This window comes from Triticum aestivum, chromosome 6A, assembly GCF_018294505.1.
Source record: "Triticum aestivum cultivar Chinese Spring chromosome 6A, IWGSC CS RefSeq v2.1, whole genome shotgun sequence".
Classification (NCBI taxonomy): domain Eukaryota; kingdom Viridiplantae; phylum Streptophyta; class Magnoliopsida; order Poales; family Poaceae; genus Triticum; species Triticum aestivum.
In genome coordinates this window covers 420,652,832-420,678,051 of record NC_057809.1, presented here as the reverse complement: position 1 = coordinate 420,678,051, position 25,220 = coordinate 420,652,832, and positions in this window count along the sequence as shown.

The window sequence follows — 25,220 nt, the reverse complement described above, 5'->3', positions numbered from 1 at the left end:
ATGTTGGAATGGATTTTTTCGGGCGCGCTCCGATGAATTCTCGCTAAGGGAGGATGGTGTGGTTTGGATCTGAATCCTCGTCTCTTTAATAGACAGCTCATTTGCATAGCTAGGGGGGTAAATGTAAAAACACCCCGGCTCCTCACATTCGCTTGACACGTGGAAGGTGGCCATTATTGGGCGTGGAAGCCAAGGAGCACAATAGTTATAAGAAGCTAGACACTATTTAACAGGTACTCAGAATTTGGGGAAGAACCCGCCTTGCAATGCCGAATACAATCTGCGCGCCGGACTCATCGTCATTGAAGCCTGGTTCGGGGGCTACTGAGGGAGTCCTGGATTAGGGGGTATCCAGACAGCCGGACTATAACCTTTGGCCGGACTGTTGGACCATGAAGATACAAGATTGAAGACTTCGTCCCGTGTCCGATGGGACTCTCCTTGACGTGGAAGGCAAGCTTGGCAATACGGATATGTAGATCTCCTTCCTTGTAACCGACTCTGTGTAACCCTAGCCCCCTCCGGTGTCTATATAAACCAGAGGGTTTAGTCCATAGGACAAGATACAACAATCGTACCATAGGCTAGCTTCTAGGGTTTAGCCTCTCCGATCTCGTGGTAGATCAACTCTTGTACTACCCATATCATCAATATTAATCAAGTAGGAGTAGGGTTTTACCTCCATCGAGAGGGCCCGAACCTATGTAAAAACATCGTGTCCCTTGTCTCTTGTTACCATCCGCCTAGACGCACAGTTCGGGACCCCCTACCCGAGATCCGCCAGTTTTGACACCGACACAGGCTTCACCTTAAGCCTGTATAAAACCATATACTTTGATCACCTCATCAAAGCGTATATTCCAACTCCAAGATGCCCCAGTACATAGATGGATCACTGGAGCTTGCACACTTTGTTATCACCTTTACGGTCGACAAAACCTTCTGGTTGCATCATATACAATTCTTCTTTGAGATATCACTACAAAAAACACACTTCCGTGATGATACATGTTTGTCACAGTAGGTCGTGTTTTTGTCATGCATGTACATCCATGACAAATTTATGACAGAATCAAGATAGTCATACCTGTGTTGTCATAGAAGTGTTCCATGACATTACCAAAATTATCATAACGGAAGTGTCCACTTCCATGACGATAAATCACGCGCCACAGAAGTGCTTTCGTCAAGGGTGACCGACACGTGGCATCCACCGTAACGGAACGCCGTTAAGCTATCGGGTCAGGTTTTGGATCCGATAACCCGTTAATAGCCCCGACCAATGGGAAATTTCCACGTGTAAAATTCTTATTGGTCGGGCGAAACACGTGTCAGCTCGTCAGTGGGTCAGATAGGCGCCTATGATACGTTGACATGTGGCACGGCCCAACAGAGGCCCATTCCTGTGAAAAAGCCGGCCCGTTTGACTTGGTCAAAAGCTGGCGGGCCGGCCCATGGAAAGCCTGTTAACGGCCTGTTCGCATATAGCCCATTTACAGCCCGCTAACCCAAGGCCCGTTATGCCCTATTCGAATTAGGCCCAGTAGCGTCATCTGGGCCATCCAATATGATTCCAGCCCGTTTTCACTTCTGGCCCATGTATGGCCCATGACGTCTTTCGGCCCATATGAGGCCCTATGTAACTCTTGGCCTATTAACGGCCCGTGGTGAAACTGGCCCGTAATGAACAGTGTATCACTTTACACCCATTAACGGCCCATGGTGAAACTGGCCCGTAAAGAATAGTGTATCACTTTATACCCATTAACGGCCCGTTATTCCGTTGGGCCGTTTCCAGCCCATGTTATCTTTCGGCCTTCTTAGAGCCCATTTATTCTGGGGCTATTTTCCAGCATTCGTTTACTTATGGCCCGTTACTGTCATTTTCTGCTTGTGGGCCAAATTTAGCCCGTGGTTATAGTCGGCCCATTTGTGGTATGTTAATACGTTGTGTCGTTTTCATAGCGTCATCAAATATGGCCTATTAACGATGGCCCGTTATGGTCGGCCCATGAACGGACGATTCCAACTCTAGCCCATTTACGGCCAGAATGCGGTCTATTTGGCCCATGTTTGACCAACCGATCATACTGTAGGATCGAAAGTATGTCTAGAGGGGGGGTGATTAGACTACTTGACCAAATAAAAACTTAACCTTTTCCCAATTTTAGTTCTTGGTAGATTTTAGCTATTTTAGGACAAGTCAAGCAATCATCACACAATTCAAGCAAGCATGCAGAGAGTTTATGGGCAGCGGAAAGTAAAGCATGCAACTTGCAAGAATATAAAGGGAAGGGTTTGGAGAATTCAAACGCTATTGGAGACACGGATGTTTTTCCGTGGTTCGGATAGGTGGTGCTATCCTACATCCACGTTGATGGAGACTTCAACCCACGAAGGGTAACGGTTGCGCGAGTCCACACAGGGCTCCACCCAAGGGCAACGGTTGCGCGAGTCCATGAAGGGCTCCACCCACGAAGGGTCCACGAAGAAGCAACCACCCACAAAGGGTCCACGAAGAAGCAACCTTTTCTATCCCACCATGGCCATCGCCCACGAAGGACTTTCCTCACTAGCGGTAGATCTTCACGAAGTCGGAGATCTCCTTGCCCTTACAAACTCCTTGGTTCAACTCCACAATCTTGTCGGAGGCTCCCAAGTGACACCTAGCCAATCTAGGAGACACCACTCTCCAAGAAGTAACAAATGGTGTGTAGGTAATGAACTCCTTGCTCTTGTGCTTCAAATGATAGTCTCCCCAACACTCAACTCTCTCTCATAGGATTTGGATTTGGTGGAAAGAAGATTTGAGTGGAAAGCAACTTGGGAAGGCTAGAGATCAAGATTCATATGGTAGGAATGGAATGTCTTGGTCTCAACACATGAGTAGGTGGTTCTCTCTCAGAACATATGAGTTGGAATGGTGTGTGTGTTCTGATGGCTCTCTCATCGAATGAGAAGGAGGTGGAGGGGTATATATAGCCTCCACACAAAATCCAACCGTTACACGCAATTTACCAATCTCGGTGGGACCGAATCAGAAAACTCGGTCTGACCGAAGTAGTAAACCTAGTGACCGTTAGGAATTTCGGTGGGACTGACATGCAACTCGGTAGGACCGATTCGGTTAGGGTTTGGGCATAACGTAATCTCGATGAGACCGATTACACAAACTCGGTGAGACCGAATTTGGTAATTAGCTAACCAGAGAGTTGGTCAGGCAAACTCGATGGGACCGATTTGCTCTTTCGGTGAGACCGAAAAGTTACAAAGGGGAAACACCGAGTTTACATTGCAATCTCGGTGGGACCGATTCGCTCTTTCGGTGGGACCGAAAGTTACGAAAGGGAAACAGAGAGTTTGCAACCCCATCTCGGTGGGACCGAGATCCTTATCGGTAGAACCGAATTGCTAGGGTTTGGCAGTGGCTAATGACAAGTGAAACTCGGTGGCGCCGGATAGGAAGAATCGGTAGGACCGAGTTTGGCTTAGAGTTTAGGTCATATGTGGATATGGGAAAGTAGTTGAGGGTTTTGGAGCATATCATTAAGCACATGAAGCAAGAGGCTCATTAAGCAACACCTCATCCCTCCTTGATAGTATTGGCTTTTCCTAAAGACTCAATGTGATCTTGGATCACTAAAATATGAAATGACGAGTCTTGAGCTTTTGAGCTTGAGCCAATCCTTTGTCCTTAGCATTTTGAGGGTTCCACTTTCACATCCATGCCATGCCAATCATTGAGCTTTCCTGAAATAATCATCTTGGAATAGCATTAGCTCAATGAGCTATATGTTGTTATGAATTACCAAAACCACCTAGGGATAGTTGCACTTCAATCTCCCCCTTTTTGGTAATTGATGACAACATATAGATCAAAGCTTCAACAAATGATAATAAGCATGAAATATATCGTCGCTTTGAGAAGTATGTGATAAGTAAGAGCTCCCCCTAAATTTGTGCATATTTAAAATTTGCTTTGGACTGAAAATGCACAAAGAGTTAGAATCATGGGTTACTCTTCCATGTCACATACATCTTGGTGGAGCGCTCAAAATGATAAGAATGAAATACATGCACTCATCACCAAGAATAGTGAATGATCACAAACGATAGATAGAATGATAATATTTAAGCAAGAATTAGGAAAACATTAAGTGTAGCTTATGATCAAACACATGATCATCGATGTCTAACAAATAATGACATAGTATCAAGCACTCAAAAGCAGAAAAGGTTCGAAAAACCACCAAATAAAGCAAGAGAGAAAAGCAACTCTCTCTCTCTCGAAGCCTATGATCTATACATCTTCTCCCCCTTTGGCAACAAGTTACCAAAAAGTTCCTAGAAAATGCATAGCACTAGATCGACGCTCAGGCTTGATCTTCAGGTGGTGGTGGAGTCCGGATCACTCCAAGGACGAAGGCTTCTGTAGATGTTGAAGTAGTCGCTGGAGTTTGACCTGACATAGACGCTGGAGCTGAGGCTGTAGCTGGTGCTGAAGTAGTGGCTCTGGTGTCAGCAACTGGCAGTGCAGATGACCTCGGACCTTGTGGCACCCTCGCAAACGCATGAGTCATGGTCCTGCCTCTCCTTTCATTCATGTCCTCCTGGAGAGCTGCTCCATTGCAGACTGAACTTCTGTTACCTTGATGTCCAAGTCATAGAACCTCTGTTCCATGATCCTCTCTAAGCTCGCCTGGTTCTGAGTCAGGGTGGCTATACTCTGCTCAATCCGCAGGGTGGACGCAATCAAGTAACCAAGCTGCTCTTGTTTGGTCTTCAAGAAGTATTCAGATGCCTCTGCTTGAGTAGGCATCCTGGCAGCTTTCTCCTTCCCCGCATTCTCCTTCTTTGCATATGCTTGTGCAGACGATGACTCATTCTCTGTCATCACAACTTCATTGTTCTCAAAATCTGGACGGATGGGCAGGTGTTCCTTATCCAACAAATACACGCCCGTGCCCATCTTGGAGTTGATGAGCTCCTGAATCTGAGGGGCATATCCACAGCTCCTCTTCTGATCTGCCGCAGTCCTTTTGATCGTTTCCACTATGAGGCTCATGACTTTGAATTTCTGAGGCATATCAAACACATGTAGCAAGTTGATAGCATGGCCTCTGATCATCTTGTGATCTCCAGACTTGGGCAGTAAGGTGTGCCTTAATATCCAATTGATCGTCGGGAGCCCTGACAGAAGGTAATGTACTGAGCCAAACTTGAAGGTATCAAGTGCTTCATTTGGGATCTCCTTGTACATATTTGACATTGAGTTGTGGTCCATCTTATTCTTGGCATAGATATCCAAGTCATCATCTTGCTCCTCTGGGGCATTAATGATCTGTGCCCACTCAGCCACTGTGGATTGGTACCTTGTACCCTCAGACATCCATGTGATCCTGCCATCCGGATAGAAGTGAGCTGTGGAGTAGAACTGCATGATGAGTTCCTCGTTCCACTTTGTGAGCTTCTGCCCAACAAAGTCCTCTACTCCACACGCTCTGAAGCTGTCCTGAACTCCTGGGTAGTGCTCCTCATTCTCCTTGATATAGGTCCAGTCGACCCATCTCATGTCACATACGATTGGCTTCTTGTCAAGTAGCATTGTCTCATAGAAATCTTGCTGCTCCTTGGTATGAAATCTGTAATCCACGACAGTCCTTCTCCTAGAAGCATACGGATCTGCTTCTCTCCATTTCCTCAGCCCTGAATCTCTCCTGAGCTTCATATCCTCAGCCACAGGATGAGCATCGTTGTGGTCTGGGATCTTGGGCTTGAGCTTCCTAAGGACACTCTCTTCCTCTTCTTCGATAGCTTCAGGCACAGGGGCCTTGTTCTTTTCTGCAGCTGGGATGCTTCGTGTGTTTCTCTTTGGTGCACTCTTAGGCTTAGATGCAGCCTCAGGTGCTTCCTTGGGCTTGGATGCAGCTCCCCCTGACCTTATGGCATCTCCCATAAGTTTGGCTGCCTTGGGCGCTGGTGTAGCTGCCTCTTCTTCCTCATCCTCTTCTACCATGATGGAGGCTTTGCCAAGTACCCTAGCCACAGTCTTTTTCACTCTTTCCTTCCTTTTCTTGCCCTCAGCTGCAACGGGCTCAATGGGAGCAGGCTTCTCAGTTGAGGCTCTAGCCTTTGACATGGGCTGCCTGCCTGCTGGCCTCTTGATTTTCAGGCCTGGCTTTGAGCCTTGAGCTGGCTCAACTCTCTTGGAGGTGGCCTCTTCCTCTGCCACATAGTCTTCATCCTCAGAATCAGACGTTCTCTTCTTCCTTTAACGTGTGGCAGCCTTAGGCAGATTGCTGGGGGTGCTCCTGCTGCCATCATCAGAAGAACTTGAGGGGCTAGTGCCCTCACTCATCACAACTTGCTGCTCAGACACATTCTGGCTGTCACTTTGATCAGACATGTTGCAAACTGACTGCTGACCCTGTGAATAGATTATCGATAAGATAGAGTGGATGAGCATCACAAAAAGCAGAGATTTTTGCAAAAGATTAATTCAAAAACTTAGTTTTAGTTTTCCACAGAAAGCATCTCGGATCTACCGATTTTCAAACTCGGTGACACCGAAGCAGTTTTGGCACCAGAACTGGTGAACTCGGTCAGACCGAGTCATAGTTCGGTGGCACCGAGACTGCTAGGGTTTCACAGAATTCCAAAATCGGTCGCACCGATAAGTTATTCTCGGTCAGACCGAGTTTCACTTGTGCAATGGTAAAAGCCAGATCGGTGGGACCGAGTTTTTCAACTCGGTGGGTCCGAGATGGTTTCAGCGAAAAACTAACCCTAAAATTTTCGAATTAAGCCTAATCTACGAGTTCATTGACTGAATATGAGTGTTTCAATCGTGGCAAGAAGCATGATGATCACAATGTGCTAGGAATCGGAGTGGAGAATAGCACAAAGATCGAGTCAATACCCTAGTTCGACGGAGACTCGCTACGGCGGCAACGGCGGGGCAGAATTCCGTTGACGGCGGCGGAGACCAGCGACTGGAGGCTGCTGGCGGCGAGAAGACGATCCGGAGACCACGAAGGCAGAGCAGGCTATCGCGCGGGCGAGGAGGTTTCGCAGAAATTTCCAAAATTTTGCCCGTGACTATATATAGCCCGACCCTGTCGGTGTGACCGAGTGGAACAACTCGGTGGCACCGAGATTCATAACTGCGTGCAGTTACTGAAACTCGGTGTGACCGAAAGGTTCAAATTGGTTGCACCAAGATCGAAAACCTAGATCAACTTAATGATCTCGGTAGGACCGAAAGTGGAGTATCGGTCAGACCGAGAATCATAAAGAGGTTTTGGAAGTTTAAGTCTATGACGAATCGGGGACTCCGAGTGCTCCTCACACAGAGTGGTTCGAATCTGACTTGATCAAATTTTGTGATGCAGCATGAATAGAGTTTGAGACGAGAAAAGCATAGATAGCTAGAGGAGGTTCTTAGGCATTCTTGTCCATCCACTTGGCAAAAGAAGATAAAGCCAAACAATCAAAACAACAAGTGGATGTCCTTGAATGAGTAAAATATGCAACCAACATGCTCACACAATAAGATAGCAAATGAAATATGTGACAAAGCATGCACAACCAATTCTAGCATCTATCAAGCAATTTGCGATGACTAGGTCATCTATATATGAGTATATTGACTTAGGAGTCAAGTGAGAACACTTGATCGTAGGTCATACTCATCGTTTAAGCTCAAGTGGGGTTACCACTTTTACATAAAGGATTGTTTTGTTCACATCTTTAGAGTTGCTTTAGCTCAAGTCTTAGAGTAAAGCTCCCCCTAGATGTGATATCCCCCCTAAGAGGGATGAACTAACCTTGGGTGTTGTCGATGATGACTTCATGTAGATATTGAAGATGTGGATGCTCAATGTTGATGTAGATCTCTTGGAGCTATCCATTTGAGTGAATTGCACTTTCAATACCTACATGGGTTAGTCCCACAAGGAACAAACAAGGATATCCATAGACATAGAGTGATGCACACAAAAGATGATGTCCATGAAGGCTTTTAGGTTACCTTGTCCCTTGTCTTACCAACAAGAGGGTTTGTGACTCCTTGAACTAGTGCAAGATGTGGAAGTTGTTTGCACTTGTTCTTGCCAAAATGATAAGAGTGAAGTATGTTGGCGGAGTCACCCTCAAGAACTCTCTAGTTCTTCTTCTTTTGGATCCACATCATCTTGATGGGAATCCTTGGAGTTGTAGTCGTACTTGATGAAGTGGAACTTGAAGTAGTCTTGGGAATCCACTTGACTAAGGTCTTTGGAGCTTCTTCAAATGCATCAATTTCCTCTTGAAGCTTGTCCTTGCCTTTTTTCTCGTAGTCTTGTGGTGGAAGATCATCTAGAGCTTGTGTCCCTTTGAAAGAAGTATACTTCTCTTGTTGAGGGACAAACTTCGTCTTGGGGTACTGATCTTCTTCCCATTCAACTCCATTGGCATTGAACTTTCGTTCAAAACCAACACCTTGATTCTTCCGGTGCATTCCTTGCTTGCGCACAATTTCCTCGAATTGCTTACTCCCGGCAAGGCTCTTGTACACTCCTTTCTCTATAATTCCCTTTAATAAGCTATTTTCTTGCTCAAGTGTAACTTGGCTAAGAGAATCATTAGTGGAATCAAGAGAACTACTAGAAGCAACAATATTGGATTTAGCATGATCATTTTTACTACTAGAGGAAGAATCTTTCTTGTTACTAGACTTGACTTGAGGCATGTAAGTGGATAAGAGTAAACGCTTGGCAATGTAAGAAGAACTTTTCTTGCGGAGATCATCATTGGTTGCCTTTAAGAACTCATGCTCTTGCTCAAGATTGATCTTTTCAAAGCGTAGTTTCTCATGAGCTCTTAAAAGTTCTCGGTGATCTTCGAAGATAGTGTCATGAGCTAACTTAAGAGTTTTTAGTTCTTTAGTTAGAGCCTCAATCTTCTCCTTATCATTGTCACTCGTTTTATCTTGATTAGCATGATTAATTGGTCTTTCATCATAGTATTCATTACTAGAGTTGTCACCAAGCAAATCATCACCTAACAAGTCATCTTCATCACTATTGAAATCAACATACTCGGGGTGTGTTACCTTAGGACCTTTGGCCATGAAGCATCTTCCAATTCCTTCATTTAGTGAGTCAAATATGTCGTAGGAGTTGGGTGACACAAGTGCTAGACCGGCAACACCTTCATCTTGAGTATCTTCGGAGTCGGAGTGATAACTTCTCTCGGAGTGGCTGTCGGAGTCGGAGCCGGATACCCATTCACCAACATGAGCTTGATGTCTTCGTCTTGTATAGATCCTTGATGATTTTTCCTTCCTTTCCGAATCCTTGCTTCTCCGTGAGTATCTTCGTTCATAACGATCATCTCTACTCCTTCTCTCTCTTGGTGGTGATCCTTTGCTTCTTCTTTTTGGAGAATCTTATGTTCTCTTGTAGGGAGCCGTACACTCATTGGAATAGTGTCCGGGTCTTCCACAGTTGTAACAGTTTCGCTCTCGACTAGAAGATCTTTTGTCATTGTAGGACCTTGACTTGGAGCTTCTATCTTTGCTTCTACTCTTGTAGAACTTGTTGAAGTTCTTCACCATTAAGCTCAATTCTTCATTGAAGTCTTGTTTCTCACTTGATGATGTAGGGGCTTCACATGAGGCTTTATAGGCACCACTTGATTTGTTGTGAAGTTCCTCTTTATCCTTAAGAGACATCTCATGAGCAACAATTCTTCCAATCACCTCCGTTGGCTTGAGATCTTTGTAATTGGGCATCATTTGAATCAATGTGCACACGGTATCATATTTTCCATCCAAGGCTCTTAGGATCTTCTTGATGATGAATCTATCGGTCATCTCTTCACTTCCTAAGCCGGCAATCTCATTTGTGATGAGAGCAAGCCTAGAGTACATTTCAGCGACACCTTCACCATCCTTCATCTTGAACTTGTCAAGTTGGCTTTGAAGCACATCCAACTTGGATTCCTTGACGGAGTCGGTACCTTCGTGCATATCAATCGAAGTGTCCCAAATTTCCTTTGCATTCTCAAGGCGGCTGATTTTGTTGAATTCTTCAGGGCACAATCCGTTGAAGAGAATATCACAAGCTTGAGCATTGTATTGCAACATCTTCAACTCATCTGCGGTAGCTTCACGGTTTGGTTCTTTCCCATCAAAGAAGTCACCTTGCAAACCAACACACACAATAGCCCAAACGGCGGGGTTATGTCCAAGAATATGCATTTTCATTTTATGCTTCCAACTAGCAAAATTAGTACCATCAAAGTAAGGACCTCTACGGTGATAATTTCCCTCGCTAGACGCCATACTCTCCTAGGTTGTGAAACCAAGGCTATGACCACAAAAAGCTATGGAGATCAAGCAAATGGAGACCAAAGCTCTAATACCACTTGTAGGATCGAAAGTATGTCTAGAGGGGGGGGGGTGATTAGACTACTTGACCAAATAAAAACTTAACCTTTTCCCAATTTTAGTTCTTGGCAGATTTTAGCTATTTTAGGACAAGTCAAGCAATCATCACACAATTCAAGCAAGCATGCAAAGAGTTTATGGGCAGCGGAAAGTAAAGCATGCAACTTGGAAGAATATAAAGGGAAGGGTTTGGAGAATTCAAACGCTATTGGAGACACGGGTGTTTTTCCCGTGGTTCGGATAGGTGGTGCTATCCTACATCCACGTTGATGGAGACTTCAACCCACGAAGGGTAACGGTTGCGCGAGTCCACACAGGGCTCCACCCAAGGGCAACGGTTGCGCGAGTCCATGAAGGGCTCCACCCACGAAGGGTCCACGAAGAAGCAACCACCCACAAAGGGTCCACGAAGAAGCAACCTTGTCTATCCCACCATGGCCATCGCCCACGAAGGACTTGCCTCACTAGCGGTAGATCTTCACGAAGTCGGCGATCTCCTTGCCCTTACAAACTCCTTGGTTCAACTCCACAATCTTGTCGGAGGCTCCCAAGTGACACCTAGCCGATCTAGGAGACACCACTCTCCAAGAAGTAACAAATGGTGTGTAGGTAATGAACTCCTTGCTCTTGTGCTTCAAATGATAGTCTTCCCAACACTCAACTCTCTCTCATAGGATTTGGATTTGGTGGAAAGAAGATTTGAGTGTAAAGCAACTTGGGAAGGCTAGAGATCAAGATTCATATGGTAGGAATGGAATGTCTTGGTCTCAACACATGAGTAGGTGGTTCTCTCTCAGAACATATGAGTTGGAATGGTGTGTGTGTTCTGATGGCTCTCTCATCGAATGAGAAGGAGGTGGAGGGGTATATATAGCCTCCACACAAAATCCAACCGTTACACACAATTTACCAATCTCGGTGGGACCGAATCAGAAAACTCGGTCTGACCGAAGTAGTAAACCTAGTGACCGTTAGGAATTTCGGTGGGACTGACATGCAACTCGGTCGGACCGATTCGGTTAGGGTTTGGGCATAACGTAATCTCGGTGAGACCGATTACACAAACTCGGTGAGACCGAATTTGGTAATTAGCTAACCAGAGAGTTGGTCAGGCAAACTCGGTGGGACCGATTTGCTCTTTCGGTGAGACCGAGTGGAACTCGGTGAGACCGAAAAGTTACAAAGGGGAAACACTGAGTTTACATTGCAATCTCGGTGGGACCGATTCGCTCTTTCGGTGGGACCGAAAATTTACGAAAGGGAAACAGAGAGTTTGCAACCCCATCTCGGTGGGACCGAGATCCTTATCGGTAGAACCGAATTGCTAGGGTTTGGTAGTGGCTAATGACAAGTGAAACTCAGTGGCATCGGATAGGAAGAATCGGTAGGACCGAGTTTGGCTTAGAGTTTTGGTCATATGTGGATATGGGAAAGTAGTTGAGGGTTTTGGAGCATATCATTAAGCACATGAAGCAAGAGGCTCATTAAGCAACACCTCATCCCTCCTTGATAGTATTGGCTTTTCCTAAAGACTCAATGTGATCTTGGATCACTAAAATATGAAATGAAGAGTCTTGAGCTTTTGAGCTTGAGCCAATCCTTTGTCCTTAGCATTTTGAGGGTTCCACTTCACATCCATGCCATGCCAATCATTGAGCTTTCCTGAAATAATCATCTTGGAATAGCATTAGCTCAATGAGCTATATGTTGTTATGAATTACCAAAACCACCTAGGGATAGTTGCACTTTAACATACGGCCCCTATAAGGCCCATTGATGATATGGCCCGTAGAAGGCCCATTGATGATATGGCCCGTATTAGGCCCATTGTTTCTACGGCCCGTAGAAGGCCCACTATTTCTACGGCCCGTAGAAGGCCCACTGTTTCTACGGCCCGTAGAAGGCCCACTGTTTATACGGCCCGTAGAAGGCCCACTGTTTCTATGGCCCGTAGGAGGCCCAGTGTCACTACATTAAATATTAGCCCATGGTTATTGTGGCCTAGTTTTGAAAAATAGGTTATTGCAGCCACTAGCAAACCGCAGAAAAAGAACTGCACTGACTACAAGCAAACAAATAAACAAGACAACAATGAAATAAATAAGCAAGCAACTTACACTAGGCTATCATGGCTATTACACATATTACATCCACTGGGCATCAAAGCTCGCCACCAGTGCAAATATAGGGAACACAGCAGCATATAAATGCCGCAGCAAAACAAGTCCAGAACTGAAACCACTTCAGAAGAGCTCAAGAAACAATATCCTGGGTACCCATAATGCTGGCAAGATGCTTAGCAAGCTTATTAACTTTCTCTTGTTTGGCGCTTAAGTCCTCCAGCCCTTGCTGTTGCACCAGAAAGTATGCATCTGAATTCTGCAGGGACTACCTCAGCCCTTCGGCTTCCTGTCGCATAACATCTGATCGATGTCTTTCAACTTTGAAGTTGAGGCTCAAGAAGCCGAACTGATTCAGGCAACGAGTTCGAAGAGCTGGTGCCAGCAGTGGTAGCCAGTAACTCGAACACTACATCAAGACATGACTTTGGGGTTGTCTCAGTGTCTTCAATATAGTTTTTATCAGCTTTCTTGGAGACCGACAGGGATGTCTCACTATCTTGAACCTTATCTGCATTACTTCCTTTACCATTGCATAACAGGGTACTCTTCTCCAATATTTTATCTGCATTCTAAAAGAGAAACATACAAACACATCTCATGTTTACAATGTAGTATATGAAACTCATTTTGGTAAACCAGTTCAGTAGTAAGGTGGACAGGATAACAGCATGAAACAAACATATATCTATGTAGTATGGTCACAGTATGGTCTTATATCATTCTAGTTTATGTTGCCAAATCAAGATAGATACAGTTCGAATCATATCTATTTAAGACAAAGCAGCATAGACAGAATATAAGTGTGGGAAACTACACAACAATAACAACACTTGTAATGTGCATGGCATGAGAACATAACTATTTATTCAATTGAAACTGAAATCAACATAGAGCAAGTTAGAACAGCAAACAGCCAAACACGTTGAAGAAACAGGTTTGAACATACCTGTTGCGCCATTGGAGTTTCAATTGCATCCTTCAAATTTGAAATTAGTTGGTATCAGTAAATACAGTGATGCAAGAGCAAAGTAGTATGAACCATAGCTACGGAACCTGACCTGAGAACAATTCTTCTTCTGCTTTAAGCATTGACTTCGGGTTCGGAGTGGTGGTCCTTGTGATTTGGGCACTGCAGTTGCCTTACAAACTGCTCGTGTTTGGGTGCTCTTTGGTGGATATGGTGCCGTGTCAACGAGAACTGGGTGTCTATCTGCTGGGGTTGGGGTTAGAAGGGGTGTAGCTGGTTCTCTGTCCAACTGGGTAGGGGTACAATCTGCATGAGTGTGGGTTATGTGTGGTGAGGCTGGTTCTTGGGCAAGTACAACCGTGGTTCTATCTGCATCAACAGGTAGCATGATCTTTTCTGAAGACCGTGTTTTTACTCCCACAGATACTGCCATCACTCCCTCCAATTGAAATGGCTGATAAACAAGAAAAGTAATTGAATGTACAGACATTATAAGATAGACAGGTGCAATGGATAGTAGGGAAGAAAACAGGGCATGAAATAATTCACATTTAGGTTGTCTAAGCAAACAGAATAGCAGGACATAATTTCACATATATGATGGCTAATTAAACAGGATAGCATGACACAATTTCACATGTATGATGGCTAACTAAACAGGATAGAATGACATACTCAATATGATGACTATGTAAACAGGATGACATGATATAACTATACGATGTGTCTATTAAAGTGGTTGGCATGCCATAAATCACAAACATGCCGTCGATGGAAACATGATGGCATGATATAATTCACGGATAGAATGACATAATTTAAAATATGATGACTATGTAAACAGGATGAGATGATATAACTATATTATGTCTTTAGAAAATGGGTTGGCATGCCATAATTCAGATACATGTTGTCTATGTAAACATCATGGCATGACATAATTCAAATATATAATTTATATACTAAGGAAGTGAGCAGAGAGCAATCGCATATATGATGTGTCAACTAAGGAGATGGCATTCAATATTGTGTATATGATTTAAAAACTAAGCATTGCAATACAACATATGCATTATATGAGTAATATAACCCTGCCAAGTTTGAGTATACACCTCAGGGGGATAATAGGACTGGTCATCTGCCTCTGAATCCTCCTCTGAAGAGCTATCTGTAACCAGCAAGATATTTGCTTCAGCAGGTAGCATTGTCTACTCTGAAGACCTTGTTTTCACTACAGATTTCTCCATCACCAATTCAAATGGCTGATGCACAGGAAGAGCAGTTGCATATACAAACATTGTCGACAAAAGCAATGAGAAATACAAAAAAAGGACGACATGATATAATTCACATATATGACGCTTGCCTAAACAACATGGCATTGCATAATTCACATACACAATGCCTTGCAACAAGATAACATTGCATAATTCACATATATAATGTCTTGCAACAAGATGGCATTGCATAATTCACATATATGGTAATTAGACACTAAACAGGTGGCATTCACACAAAGCATGTCTAAACTAAGCAAATGACATAGCAATGCAAGATACCATACGCACGATATGAGCAACATAACCCTGCTAAGTTAGGGCATGCACCTCGGGGGGGGGGGGGAATATGACTGGTCATCTGTCTCTGAATCCTCCTCTAAGGAGCTATCGGCAACCAGCAAGACATGCGCTTCGTCAGACATGATTGTCTGCTCTGAAGACCTTGTTTCCACTTTAGATTTTTCCATGACCGTGCCAAATGGCTGATGCACAGGAAGAGCAATTGAATGTACTAAAATTGTTGACAAATTTAACACGTAATAAAAAATGATGGCATGATATAATTCACATATAAGATGACTGGCTAACCAGGGTGGCATTGCAAAATTCACATATATGATGCCTGGCTAGACAAGATGGCATTGCATGATTCACATATACGATAAAGAAACTAAACATATGGCATTGACACAAAGCATGTCTAAACTAAGCAGATGACATCTTTAATGTATACAGTAAGCAATGCAAGGCTGTAGCGACCAGACCTCAAACAGTCTGATCTCTGTGCTCCGGTGTCATACCTGGATCAGTAATGCTGACACCACACAGTACTCGGAGGATTTATAGCAGAGTAGCAATCACACACTTATTACATCGAGTGTCTCAAAAGAGAACTTATTACAATAAATATGCCTTAAGGCCATCTAATAACGATAACAGCGGAAGGCTTGGAAGATAAGTGAGTCCATCAACTCCAACGGCATCACTGAGTATAGAACCACGACCTAAAACTCCTCAATCATCGTCTGAAAAGTCTGCAACATTAACGTTGCAGCCCGAAACGGGTCAGCACATGGAATATGCTGGCAAGATAACACATAGAGAGTAATGGAATGCAACAGCTATACTATATGCATATTTGGCTGGTGGAAAGCTCTATGGTTACAGTTTTTGCGTAAAGCCAATTTTTCCCTACTTCAAAGGAATAAAATTAATTACTATCTTGGTGGTTGTGAAACATTGAGAATGGTTGACAGCATCCTCAATCGCAATTAAGTAACCTCATTAAAATCCAACAATATTAATTTTAGAGTAACATGTTGAGATTCACATGATAATCCAGGTACTAGATACTCAAGATGTCCATAACCGGGGACACGGCTAACCATGATTAGTTTGTTACACTCTGCAGAGGTTTGCGCACTTTTCCCCACAAGACTCGATCGCCTCCGTTGGATTTCTCGCACTACATGGTGTTTGAGAAACGGATGACCGAGACACAGTCTTTCAGAAGCGCTAGCACCTTACGACGGATAGACCGGTACACCTACTTTCCCCTACATCTGCTAGTCTACCCTGTAAGAGTTCGCACAACTTACTCAACTATGCCAGAGCCCATAATGGCTTGTGGCTGCACACGGAAGTTTCTAGTATGAATAATCTCATGATCCCTTTGAGCCTGGGTGGCGGTCCAAAAGAAAACATGCAAGTCCTGGACACCCCAGGTGCCTCAATCCACCCAGATGTGTGTTAGGTTGCCACCTTAGATAAACCCTTAATTATAAATCTCACATATGTCATGGATTTCACTCACCCAATCCACGTCTACTAGCATAGCATGGCATAATAAGCAAACGTAGAAGTAACTCCCAAAGGTTTGATAATAAACAGGTAATAGGCACTACCTCATCTACTTCCCATCCCACAATTTAATTAGATCCTAATCATGCAATGTGTGAGGATTGATCTAATGCAATAAAACTGGGTTGTAGAAAAGGTATGATCAAAGTGTTACTTGCCTTGCTGATGATCCGCGTAACCTAGAGATTCGAAGTAACATGCGGCGCACTCCGGATATTCTATCACAGACAAACAACAAGCATACAATAAGTACTCATCTAATGCACAGGTAAAACTGAAATAGAAGATCTAACCAGAAAGTTAAACTTAAGAACCCTGGTTTGCAAAAACAATCAAATCGAACGAAGCAAAAGAAATCAAACGGCGAAAGAAAACAACTTCGTTCTAGTAATCTGGATCTAGGGCAAATTTTACAGTAGCAAAAACATGTTTAAGTTGATTATTCGGAAAGAGGGTTTCGAGACGAAACTCCAGGCGCTTGAATCGCCTGATTCCGATAAACGAGCGAAAAGTTATACTAAACGAAAATCGGATCAGAAATCATGATCAGAAAATAACTGTGGAAAATCCGATGAAAAAGAAAAACGACGAACAGAATTTTTTTAACAGCACGGAAAATGAGGCGGCAGCGAACCTCGAAAGGCGCGCAGCTCCAGCGGGCGACGGCGGCGGCGGCGACGACGGCGGATTAGGGTTAGGGATAGGGCGCGGTGGCGGGCTGGCTCTCTCTCTCGCCCGGGGCGCGCCTTATAAAGGCCCCCGGCCGGTGGTTTCCTGGCCGAGTACGGGCCGTAGTCGGTTCCGGTTTTTTTTTAAATAATTCCGCTCGGAAGAAAAATAAAAAGAAATACTAAACGGACTCCAAAAATCACGAAATAAATTTTGCCGGGTTCCTAAAATAAAGCCCGATAAAGTGAACATTTATCTGGGCCCAAACTACAACTTTGAAAAACGCGCATTTTTCCTAAATTCAAATAAAAATACTGAAAAACTCCGAAATAAAACTTATTTGATTTTTTTTATTAAATCCTCAATATTTCTATATTTTGGGAAAGTCATTTTATTCCCTCTCTCATAGTTTTGCAATAGAAATAATTGATGATAAAATAAATAAAATCAAATGATCCTGTTTACATAATTTGAGAAAACTCAAATATGTAAATAACGAAATCCCCAACTCTCTCCGTGGATCCTTGAGTTGCTTAGGATTTTCTAGGATCAAACCCAAAAGCACAATAAAATATGATATGCATGATGACCTAATGTATAACATTCCAAATTGAAAATTTGGGATGTTACAAACCTACCCCCCTTAAGATGAATCTCGCCCTCGAGATTCGGGTTGGCTAGAAAATAGGTGAGGGTGGTCTTTGAGCAAATCTTCCTCTCGCTCCCAGGTGGCTTCATCCTCCATATGGTGGCTCCACTGAACTTTGCAGAACTTGATAACCTTGCTGCGAGTAACTCGGCTGGCAAACTCAAGAATCTTGACTGGTTTCTCCTCATAGGTCAAATTGTTATCCAACTGAATTGCTTCTAATGGCACTGTGTCTCTCAAAGGTATGTCAGTCATCTCCGCGTGACACTTCTTCAACTGAGACACGTGAAACACATCATGCACTCCGGCCAATCCTTCTGGCAATTCCAACTTGTAGGCCACTTCTCCCATACGCTCCAGAACTCGATATGGTCCTACAAATCGTGGCAATAACTTCCCCTTAACTCCAAAGCGCTTAATCCCTCGAAGTGGGGATACTCGAAGATAAGCTCTGTGTCCGACTTCGTAAACTATCTCCTTGCGTTTAGAATCTGCGTAGCTCTTCTGCCTGGACTGGGCTACCTTGAGCCTATCGCGAATCAACTTCACCTTCTGTTCAGACTCCTTAATCAGATCTGGTCCAAACAACTGACGGTCTCAACTTCGTCCCATGACAACGGTGTCCTGCACCTCCTTCCGTACAGAGCTTCGAAAGGGGCCATCTTCAAACTGGTCTGATAGCTATTATTGTAAGAAAACTCCACATATGGTAAAATATCGTCCCAACTAGATCCATAATCTAGCGCACAAGCTCTCAGCATATCCTCCAAAATCTGATTGACTCTCTGGGTCTGTCCATCTGTTTGCGGGTGAAAAGCTGTACTAAATTCTAACCTAGTACCCAAAGTCTCATGCAACTGCTTCCAGAACTTTGAGGTAAACTGGGTTCCTCTATCTGATACGATGCTCCTCAGAACTCCATGCAAACATACGATCCTGGTCATGTATATCTTTGCCAACTTAGCACTTGTGTAAGTGGTCTTTACTGGGATGAAATGAGCTACCTTTATCAATCGATCAACTACAACCCAAATCGAGTCATAGCCTGAACGAGTCCTTGGTAATCCCGTGATAAAATCCATGCCTAGCTTATCCCACTTCCATTCGGGTATCGGCAACGGTTGCAACAATCCTGCTGGCTTCTGATGCTCTGCCTTAACTCTCTGGCATACATCACAAACTGCTACATACTCCGCAATATCCTTTTTCATTCCGGTCCACCAGAAAATATCCTTCAAATCCAAATACATCTTGGTATTTCCTGGGTGAATCGAATACGGTGAATCATGTGCCTCTTGTAGAATCAACTTCCTGATCTCCGGGTTATTGGGCACGTAAACGCGGTCTTCAAACCATAGGGTGTCGTGCTCATCCTCACGAAATCCTTTAGCTTTTCCTTTGCTCAGTTTCTCCTTTATAGCGGCAATCTCTTTGTCAGTTTTCTGAGCTTCTCTGATTCTATCCATTAGAGTTGACTGAATTTCCAATGCTGCTACATAGCCTCTCGGAACTATTTCTAAACATAGTTCATGAAGATTTCCTGCTAACTCCTTGGGTATTTCTCCCGTCATTAGTGTATTGACATGACTCTTACGGCTCAATGCATCCGCTACTACATTAGCTTTTCCGGAATGGTAATGCAATTTCATATCATAATCCTTGATGAGCACCAACCATCTCCTTTGTCTGAGATTCAACTCCTTCTGCGTGAAAATGTACTTCAAACTCTTATGATCCGTGTACACCTCACAATGATTTCCGATGAGGAAATGTCTCCATGTCTTCAACGCATGCACTACAGCTGCTAACTCCAAATCATGCGTAGCATAATTCAATTCGTGGGGCTTCAGTTGTCGTGAAGCATACGAAACAACTCTTCCTTCCTGCATAAGCACTGCTCCAAGTTCTCGACGTGAAGCGTCGCAATACACCTCAAAATCCTTGGTTTGATCAGGAAAAATCAACACTGGTGAGGTAACCAAACGGTTCTTCAACTCCTGGAAACTTGCCTCACACTCCTTAGTCCATTTGAACTTAGTATCCTTTTTCAACAACTCCGTCATAGGCTTCGCAATCCTTGAGAAATTCGCAATAAATCTCCGGTAGTATCCTGCTAGTCCAAGAAAACTCCGGATCTCTCCAACGGTAGTTGGGGCTTCCCACTTGGTCACGGTTTCAACTTTAGCGGGATCTACTACTATACCTTCTCCAGATATAACATGTCCGAGGAATCCTACTTCCTTCAACCAAAACTCACATTTGCTGAACTTGGCATATAACTGATGTTCTCTGAGCTTTCCAAGTACCAAACGCAAATGCTCCTTATGTTCCTCTTCATTCTTCGAATATACCAGGATATCATCAATGAACACTACAACGAACTTATCCAAAAACTCCATAAACACTTTGTTAATCATGTTCATAAAATAGGCAGGCGCGTTAGTCAGTCCAAATGACATAACGGTATACTCATACAGCCCATACCTGGTGGTAAAAGCTGTCTTAGGAATATCCTGTTCTCGAATCTTCCACTGGTGGTATCCTGATCGCAAATCGATCTTGGAAAACACTTTAGCTCCTTGCAATCGATCGAACAGATCATTGATCATTGGTAGCGGGTACTTGTTCTTGATTGTTACTTCGTTCAATCCTCGATAGTCAACAACCATCCTTAACGATCCATCCTTCTTCTCTACTAGAAGTACTGGTGATCCCCAAGGCGAAGAACTTGGGCGGATGTAACCTTTATCCAGTAACTCCTTAATCTGCTTCTTAATTTCCACCAAATCCTTTGTTGGCATCCTATATGGTCTCTTTGATATTGGCCCAGTGCCTGGCAATAGCTCAATCAAAAACTCAATGTCTCTATCCGGTGGCATACCTGGCAACTCTTCGGGAAATACATCAGGAAAATCCTTTACCACTGGTACTTCCTCCTGCACAACTCCTGATAAGGAATTTACTTGTGTCCTGTTTGGTGCATGTCGGGATTCATACTTGATCCTTCTTCCTTCTGGCGTTGTGAGCAAAATTGTCTTACTGGCGCAATCGATGTTTCCTCCATACATCGACAGCCAATCCATACCAAGAATCACATCCAGACCTTGGGATTCCAAAATAATTAAATCCGTTGGGAAAACATGCCTTCCTATACTTAATGGCACTTGAAAACATCCTTGACTGGCCATGTACTCCGCTCCTGGTGAGCTTACTAGCATAGGTGTTTTAAGAATCCTAGTGGGCAGGCTATAATTTTCCACAAATCCCCTTGATATGTATGAATGCGATGCACCAGTATCAAAAAGAACGAGTGCAGTAAATGACTTAACCAAAAACTTACCTATTACTGCATCGGGCTGAGCTTCAACCTCCTCCACGTTAACGTGGTTCACCTGTCCCCTGTTGAAAGGGTTCGGCTTCTTTCCAGAACTTCCATTGCCGTTTTGTCCTTCAGGACAGTCATTTGCATAATGTCCTGGCTTCGAACACTTATAGCAAGTGGCGTGGCTCAAGTCCTTCTTGGCTGGGGTTGATGGGGTGCTGCAGTTCTGGCCATTGCTTCCTCCATTCCCATTACCATTCTTGGTGCCATTTTGATTGTGCGAGCTACCTACTCCATGGGTATGCTGAAAATGTCCTCCTGGTCTAGGGGTAAAACGAGGCTTCTGCTGAGCTCCTGAATTATACTTTCCGTGTCCATACTTCCTATTGCGGTTCTCAATTTGCTGCTGCTTCCCTTCAATCATAAGAGCACGATCAACCAACTCCTGGTAGTTGTTCAAGGTGGCTACCATCAACTGCATACTCAACTCATCATTCAGTCCTTCCAGGAATTTCTCCTGCTTAGCTGCATCCGTAGCAATGTCATCTGGGGCATAACGTGCTAGCTTACTAAACTCCTCCACATACTGGACAACTGTCCGTCCTCCTTGGCGCAAGTTACGAAACTCACGCTTCTTCATGGCCATTGCTCCTGCTGAAACATGGGCAGTACGAAAAGCCTGCTGAAACTGGTCCCATGTGACAGTGTCGACTGGGAAAGTGGCTATGAAATTCTCCCACCAAGATGCTGCGGGTCCTTCTAACTGATGTGCGGCAAACTTCACCTTCTCCGTATCTGTGCATCCTGCTGTGGTCAACTCCCTAGCTATCTTGCAGAGCCAATCATCTGCTACTATCGGCTCGGTGCTACTGGAAAACACCGGCGGATTTAGCCTAAGAAAACGGGCTAAGTGGTCAACAGGTGGTGGTGGTGGTGGTGGGTTGTTGTTGGTGTTCCCCTGATTCTGATTCTGAACTAGCAACTGCATCAGGGTGTTCTGCTGCTGGATCAACTGGGTGAGCTCCGGCGGAAAGGCAAATCCGGGGTCACGTCTCGGAGGCATCTGAGGGTTTAGAAAAGATGAGATATAAGAATAGAGGAGGTCTAAAGGGAAAACACTACCCATATGCACATGAGGCAAACGCACACAATTCACTTCAATCAATCAAACAAGGCATACAATCGGTCTAACTATCGCAAAAGTTCTCGGACTACTATATTTAGATGGTGGACTACTACTACTGATGAGGTGGTCTACTAGAAATATTCTACGGTTGTAGACTCCATGATATCTGCTCTTGCTTCATCCACATAGTCATCATCGCTACTATCTTGTTCCGAGTCGGTGCCATCAATGATGATGTAGTCTTCCGGGCTAATCTCCTTGGGTTCCTCGTCTTCATCTACTGGTGTCGGGCCTCCCATAAATATTCCAATCTTCTTGATCAGATCGTCATTCTTCTCCACCAATACTTCAATTTCTTCTTCATAATCTTCGCGTGTAGCCTTGAGTTCTTCCTCCAGTTCCTTGATTCTAGTCTTAGCCTTCTTCAGATCTATCATGTCGGCGCACATCTGATTCTCCTGTCGTCGAATGTGCTGGTTTAACTCCTAAATAAAAGCTGCAATTGATCTATCTTTCCTGGTGCTAATCATCTCCCAGTGTTCATCTCGGCGCCCACAAATCTGGTAGATAGTATCCTTAAGATCCTTGCGGTAGACTTCTCTAATGCATCCCATGGCGATGTGAGCTGCCATGCTCTTTCCTAAACTCCAAGTTGGTGCATCAAAAGAAAACTCTATGGGCTCAGTGACTGGCATGAACGTCCTTCCTGGAACTTGAACTTGAATCATCCAGCGCTCTTCTTCAGGTAAAGTGGCGTTGTAGGTTCCCGTGAAGCTTGGTATTCATATGTTCAGGTATGTAGTGACTTCCTTCAAGTGGCGTCCAAAGGGTGTATCTTCATCCGGTTGTGTGAACTTGTTCCTTGCATCCGCCATCCTAAAGAGTAGAGAATATGCGAAGTCAGAAGAGAAGAGAGTGAGCAGTGATCTAGGTCTTTAGCTTAGTGGTCGTGTCCTACAGTCAGCGTGTGCTCTGATACCATCTCTGTAGCGACCAGACCTCAAACAGTCTGATCTCTGTGCTCCGGTGTCATCCCTGGATCAGTAATGCTGACACCACACAGTACTCGGAGGATTTATAGCAGAGTAGCAATCACACACTTATTACATCGGGTGTCTCAAAAGGGAACTTCTTATAATAAATATGGCTTAAGGCCATCTAATAACGATAACAGCGGAAGGCTTGGAAGATAAGTGAGTCCATCAACTCCAACGGCATCACTGAGTATAGAACCACGACCTAAAACTCCTCAATCGTCGTCTGAAAAGTCTGCAACAATAACGTTGCAGCCCGAAACGGGTCAGCACATGGAATATGCTGGCAAGATAACACATAGAGAGTAATGGAATGCAACAGCTATACTATATGCATATTTGGCTGGTGGAAAGCTCTATGGTTACAGTTTTTGCGTAAAGCCAATTTTTCCCTACTTCAAAGGAATAAAATTAATTACTATCTTGGTGGTTGTGAAACATTGAGAATGGTTGACAGCATCCTCAATCGCAATTAAGTAACCTCATTAAAACCCAACAATATTAATTTTAGAGTAACATGTTGAGATTCACATGATAATCCAGGTACTAGATACTCAAGATGTCCATAACCGGGGACACGGCTAACCATGATTAGTTTGTTACACTCTGCAGAGGTTTGCGCACTTTTCCCCACAAGACTCGATCACCTCCGTTGGATTTCTCACACTACATGGTGTTTGAGAAACGGATGACCGAGACACAGTCTTTCAGAAGCGCTAGCACCTTACGACGGATAGACCGGTACACCTACTTTCCCCTACATCTGCTAGACTACCCTGTAAGAGTTCGGACAACTTACTCAACTATGCCAGAGCCCATAATGGCTTGTGGCTGCACACGGAAGTTTCTAGTATGAATAATCTCATGATCCCTTTGAGCCTGGGTGGCGGTCCAAAAGAAAACATGCAAGTCCTGGAAACCCCAGGTGCCTCAATCCACCCAGATGTGTGTTAGGTTGCCACCTTAGATAAACCCTTAATTATAAATCTCACATATGTCATGGATTTCACTCACCCAATCCACATCTACTAGCATAGCATGGCATAATAAGCAAACGTAGAAGTAACTCCCAAAGGTTTGATAATAAACAGGTAATAGGCACTACCTCATCTACTTCCCATCCCACAATTTAATTAGATCCTAATCATGCAATGTGTGAGGATTGATCAAATGCAATAAAACTGGGTTGTAGAAAAGGTATGATCAAAGTGTTACTTGCCTTGCTGATGATCCGCGTAACCTAGAGATTCGAAGTAACAGGCGGCGCACTTCGGGTATTCTATCGCAGACAGACAACAAGCATACAATAAGAACTCATATAATGCATAGGTAAAACTCAAATAGAAGATCTAACCAGAAAGTTCAACTTAAGAACCCTGGTTTGATAAAAGAATCAAATCGAACGAAGCAAAAGAAATCAAACGGCGAAAGAAAACAACTTCATTCTAGTAATCTGGATCTAGGGCAAATTTTACAGTAGCAAAAACATGTTTAAGTAGATTATTCGGAAAGAGGGTTTCGAGACGAAACTCCAAGCGCTTGAATCGCCTGATTCCGATAAACGAGCGAAAAGTTATACTAAAACGAAAATCGGATCAGAAATCGCGATCAGAAAATAACCGTGGAAAATCCGACGAAAAAGAAAAACGACGAACAGAATTTTTTTTAAAAGCACGGAAAACGAGGCGGCGGCGAACCACGAAAGGCGCGCGGCTCCGGCGGCGGTGGGCGGCGGTGGCGGCGGGCGACGGTCACGGCGGC